At 37.8% G+C, this 5,279-nt stretch overlaps 1 long non-coding RNA gene across 1 annotated transcript; it reads left to right on the top strand.

The window, feature by feature from the left end:
* The first annotated feature begins 4,200 nt into the window (after window positions 1–4,200).
* Window positions 4,201–4,692, top strand: LOC130099506 (uncharacterized). The gene is made up of 3 exons (XR_008808402.1): window positions 4,201–4,272; window positions 4,397–4,516; window positions 4,600–4,692. It is a non-coding gene; the product is annotated as an uncharacterized LOC130099506 (long non-coding RNA).
* Window positions 4,693–5,279: the final 587 nt, after the last annotated feature.

The raw sequence follows: 5,279 nt of genomic DNA, 5'->3' as shown, positions 1-5,279 counted from the left end.
CAGCAAAGTGTAGCTTTACTACAAACAGTGGAGATGTATTTAAATGTGTCTAAGAATGCTTGTGCACAGGCATGTATAAGGGATATAGTCAACTACTGGCCAGGCAGCAGAATACAGTGTTTTTAGTTGCTTTTGTTGATCTGTGAATTGGGATGTCTTGTAACTGTGATGTTGTCTGTATGTGAAACCTCAACATACCTTTTAGTATTTTGTTGTCAATAAAATGCACCCTAAAACTGCATTTAAAAATTGGCACAATGTGGTTTTTGGGTGAGTATTGCATGTCCCTGTGCAGAATGTGAAGTCACCTTTATGAAGCGCTTTATACAAGTTGTTTCAAAACAGATTTACAATGATAACAGGAAAATTGTGCATTTCAGCTTAAGTCAGTTCAGTGTTGATTCAGTTCAGTTGAAAAGATAAATTATTAAATTAATTTCATCTGTAAAGCAGTTACAAAAAAAATGTCATCCAGTTCAGTTTTCATACAGCATTGTTGTCAGATCATTAATATTGTTGAATATTACTTGTTGCTTAAGGCTTTCCGGTATTGTTGGTAACATGCTGTTGCCCAAGCTTTTTAGGTACTGGCAACATGCTTGTTGCCTTGGCTCACTCGGGTAACTGCAAAAAAAAAAAAAAAAACATTCAGATTTGCGCTCAGTTTATGTTGGGGGATATTGGCATATGGTTTTGTTTTGGGGGGTTATTGCTGCTCTCCCTGCTCTTATGCATGTTAGGCTGCATGGATGCGCAGGGAGTTCTTGCCCAGAACGGAACCATACCGCCAATCCAAACTGTACGCTAATTGTCAATCGTATTTGACGATAGTTGTCCTGACAGGAATCAGACGCCATTTTTCTTAGGGTGCAACGAGTACATAAGGATTTATAGGAAGTGTTCCCGGTTCCGGCTGACATAATCTATGCAGTCTAACATTGAATTATAAAAATTGATAATATGTTGTGTATGCTAGGTCAAAGAGATGTGTGATTTTAGTCTAGATTTAAACTGACAGAGTGTGTCTGCTTCCCGGACAATGGTAGGAAGACTGTTCCAAAGTTTTGGTGCTAAATAGAAAAAGGATATACCGCCAGCAGTCGATTTTGATATTTTAGGTATTATCAACTCTCCGGAATTTTGATATCGTAATAGACGTGAAGGTTATAATGCGTTAAGAGCTCGCTCAAGTACTGGCTAAACCATTTAGTGCTTTGTAAGTAATCAGCAATATTTTAAAATTTATACAATGTTTAATAGGGAGCTGTGGTGGCAAATAAGTTTCTATCTAAGAGACAAACATGTACCAATTGTCTTTAAAGATTATTTATTCCCTTGAAAGGAACGGTCAGCAATCATACAGTCACACAGAGTGGCTGCAGACTGTGACAATGTGAGGAGGGCATCCTTCCTTCTTTATAGTCCCTACCCTGCCTCCCCAAGGTTATTTCTCTAAGCCAAATGAAGATATGCCTTAGCCATAACTAACACTTTGTTAGATTTGCTTATCTTATAGTGGAGGCCCTCTGTCTCGGTCATACACATAAGCCACGCATTACTTTTTGTCAAGTCACTTATACAAGGTCATACAGATTATTCTGTTCTGACCAATTGCGTAGCTTGAGCTAAGGCTTAACAGACTTAGCATACAATTTGAAAAAAAGAACTCCAGAAAGCAGTCTTCATAACTTTAGTGACTTTTGCTGGTGATTCACTTCTCAATATTTTTTCTGTAAAACTACTAACAATTAGAAAAATATGTATGAACTTAATGTTCACATTTACATACACATCAGCTTAACATTACGGTTTGATTTTGAACACAGTTCCTTTTACATAATTTTAAGTAATATACACAGAGAAATTATATTCAAATTATATTATGTACAAACAGAAGAGAAATTAGCATGTCAGTACGCGCCAAACATAGCACGTTACCAATAACACGAATCAGGTGTGCTTATAACAAATATATAACAATAATCTCTATCTAATCATTCTTAAACACTTTAAATCACTATTTAGTGTAAAAATTGCACTTATACAGACATATATTTCCAAGGTTTAAACGATCGAATCAATAGCCGACGATAGAAACTGCGTGCACGTTGTTCTTGACCGCGTTTTTTGAACCGAAAGTAAACTATAAAGATAGTGCAGTACCTTAAATGTCCAGTGGGAGGCGGAGAAGAAACACAGCTAGACATAAGCTACAGCACACACATACATACATTCATTAGGTTTTAGTAACAGTTCATTGTTCTATCAATGTAGCAGAGAATCATGGGGCTCCACATGCAATCCTCGTGCATTTTATTACCTTAATCTAATTAACATTATGTGTCTAAGGTTCTATGAATATAAGAAAATGATAACATGTAGAACATATTACATTTCTTCCACATGAGCCAATGAAGTGTTGACAGAACGGGGCTAATATGGTCATTCTTCCTGGTTCTGGTAAGAACTCCAGCTGCTGCGTTTTGGACCAGCTGTAGTTTGTTTATCAACGTGCAGGGCAACCACCCAGTAGAGCATTACAATAATCTAGCCTTGATGTCATGAACGCATGAACTAGCTGTTCCACATTTGTCATTAATAGCATATGTTGTAATTTAGATATATTTTTAAGATGGAAGAATGTCAAGTCAAGTCATCTTCATTTATATAGCGCTTTTAACAATGTAGATAGTTTCAAAGCAGCTTTACAGAGATAAACATACAATTTACGGTAACAGAGATTGTTTTGACTTTATAGTGATTTTTGAATAATGTTATTTCCAGCTAAAGTTAGTTTTGATTGATTCTCTTCCAGCAAAATTATCATTTGTTATCAAATTAGGGGGCACTAAGACGACGGCGTTCTCTCTAAACAGACTTTAAACTCGAACCTGTGACCTGATGGCGTTCACATGCGCATTAAGAATTGATTCTATAGTTATATTCGTTTGAATATATGTGCGCAGGTTTGTAATTTCCCTACAAACAATTCCTAAACAAACTACTTGTCTTGCCTATACATTAGATAAAGAATTTTGTTTTATTTTATCACTTCGGGGTGCGTGAACCGGATTTTCAACAACGCTTTATCTGTAGAGTGGGAAAGGGATCCTCCATAGCGAGAGGATAGTTGACACTTCAGCACTGCATTGTCATCAGGTCCAGGCGAAGCTCCTTCAAATGTGGTTTTTCAGATACTAGAAACGTGACTTTCAAATGAAAGATTGGTATCAAAGAGCTCACCCAGGTTCCTTACCGACGGAGACTTGACAGAGCAGCCATCAAGTGTTAAGACAGTATACAAAAAAATGTATGAATATTATGTTCATATTTACTTACACATAACCAGCTTAACATTAAGTCAGTCAGCTCAGAAAAATAAAATTACTTTCAAAATTATTTTTCTGATTATACTGGCAGAATGTGTTCTTGTGTTCAGCATAAACTCATGATGATTTTTTAGACAACAAGACTTAATATATAATGTCATCTTGATTCCCAAGTAAATGTATCTTGATTTAAGAATGTTTAGAGACTCAGGAAGAAAATCTTTTTTTTTTGTAGTGTAATATTCATGACAAACAACTTTGATTTGTGCACTGCTTGCAGAATAGTGCTCTGGTTAAAGTAGCAACAGTACTATCTTGACTACATTTTTTTTAATGTTTGACAGTAGTTTTTAAAATAAAGTAGCGTAATGAGCTAAATAATTAATTTACTTTGTTTGACTCTTTTGACACTTTCCCTCTTTATTTATCTGTTTAGATGTTGTCACTTAAATTCAACTTAGTTGTTTTTGTGTCTGAGAAATGGTCTAGTTTAATAGAAAAAAAACATATAATCTGATGTGTTAAGGAAAGATAAAATTAGCAAATTACAATAGTGATTTTTCAACCAACCAATGAGTGCACGGGAATGTTAACGAGCAGATCCTCTGTCACTAATTTCACTGTAACAATCCCAGGTGATGAAAATCTGTGTTTTTTTAAAAGCCCTGGCTTGAAGACTGTTTTTAGAAAGCATAGAGAGGATGGTGATTGTTTCATCTGTAATCAAGATGGCAATTTCAAACTTTTTGTTTTTGGTCTTTTTGTGTCACCAACTGGTGCCCAATGGTAAAGCTGTTTTCACTTTAGTGTAATGTTTCAAATGTGAAATACATTTGTAATGTTTTTCTTTTTTAACCTTACATCTTGTTTTCAGGATTTGCCTCTCCAGTTGGGCGTCATTTTTACCAGACTGATATTGAACAAGCACGCTTGGAGAGCAAAGGTTTGTAACTATTATATAGTGGTTAACATTGTGCTTTTTTTTTTTTTTTTTTACCCTATCCAAAGTTAACTTTAACGGGGCCTGATTACTTGTATTCAAGTTAGTAATACATTTTATTTTCCAGATGGTCCCTTGTCTGTCCCTTGTGTGAACAGACAAAATCCAACATGGCCAGTGGTAGTGAAATGTAAAATGGCTGTTGAGATGTCTTTGCCGAATGCATCTGGGCTAACTATCCAAAAAGGTGAGTTTTGTGCTGATGCTTTGAGGTTGACACAGACACTGAGGAAAGAGAACTTTTTTTTTTTTTAAACCAATATTCTTTAGGCATTGATTGGAAATTGATGGAGACCAACCCTCTTCCTGCTGAGGTGGATGAGAAGTTAACCGCATCAAGCCATGTTCCCGCTGAAGAGTCTAGCCATGTCCCTGCTGAGGTTAATGGGAAGCTCACTGAGGCCAGCCATGTCCCTGCTGAGGTTGATGGGAAGCTAACAGTATCCAACAATGTCCCAGCTGAAGAGTCTAGCCATGTCCCAGCTGATGTTGCTGGAAAGTGGACAGTATCCAACAATGTGCCAGCTGAGGTTGATCGGAAGCTCACTGAGGCCAGCCATGTCCCTGCTGAGGTTGACGGGAAGTTTACAGCATCCAGCAATGTCCCAGCTGAAGAGTCTAGCCATGTCCCTGCTGAGGTCGATGGGAAATTGGCAGCTTCCAGCAATGTCCCCGCTGAGGTTGAAGGGAGGCTCACTGAGGCCCGCCATGTCCCTGCTGAGGTTGATGGGAAGTTGACAGTATCCAACAATGTCCCAGCTGAGGTTGATGGGAAGTTGACCGTATCCAGCCATGTCCCTGCTGAGGTTGATGGGAAGTTTACAGCATCCAGCCAAGTCCCTGCTGAGGTTGATGGGAAGTTGACAGCAACCAGCAATGTCCCCCCAGAAGAGTCTAGCCATGTCCCTGCTGAGGTCGATGGGAAGTTGACCACATCCAGCCATGTCCCT

The sequence above is a fragment of the Rhinichthys klamathensis genome, unplaced genomic scaffold (genome assembly GCF_029890125.1).
Source record: "Rhinichthys klamathensis goyatoka isolate OS25496 unplaced genomic scaffold, OSU_Roscu_1.1 h1tg000230l_1, whole genome shotgun sequence".
Classification (NCBI taxonomy): domain Eukaryota; kingdom Metazoa; phylum Chordata; class Actinopteri; order Cypriniformes; family Leuciscidae; genus Rhinichthys; species Rhinichthys klamathensis.
The sequence above is the reverse complement of the archived record's forward strand: the minus strand, read 5'-3'. Positions and strand labels throughout refer to the sequence as shown.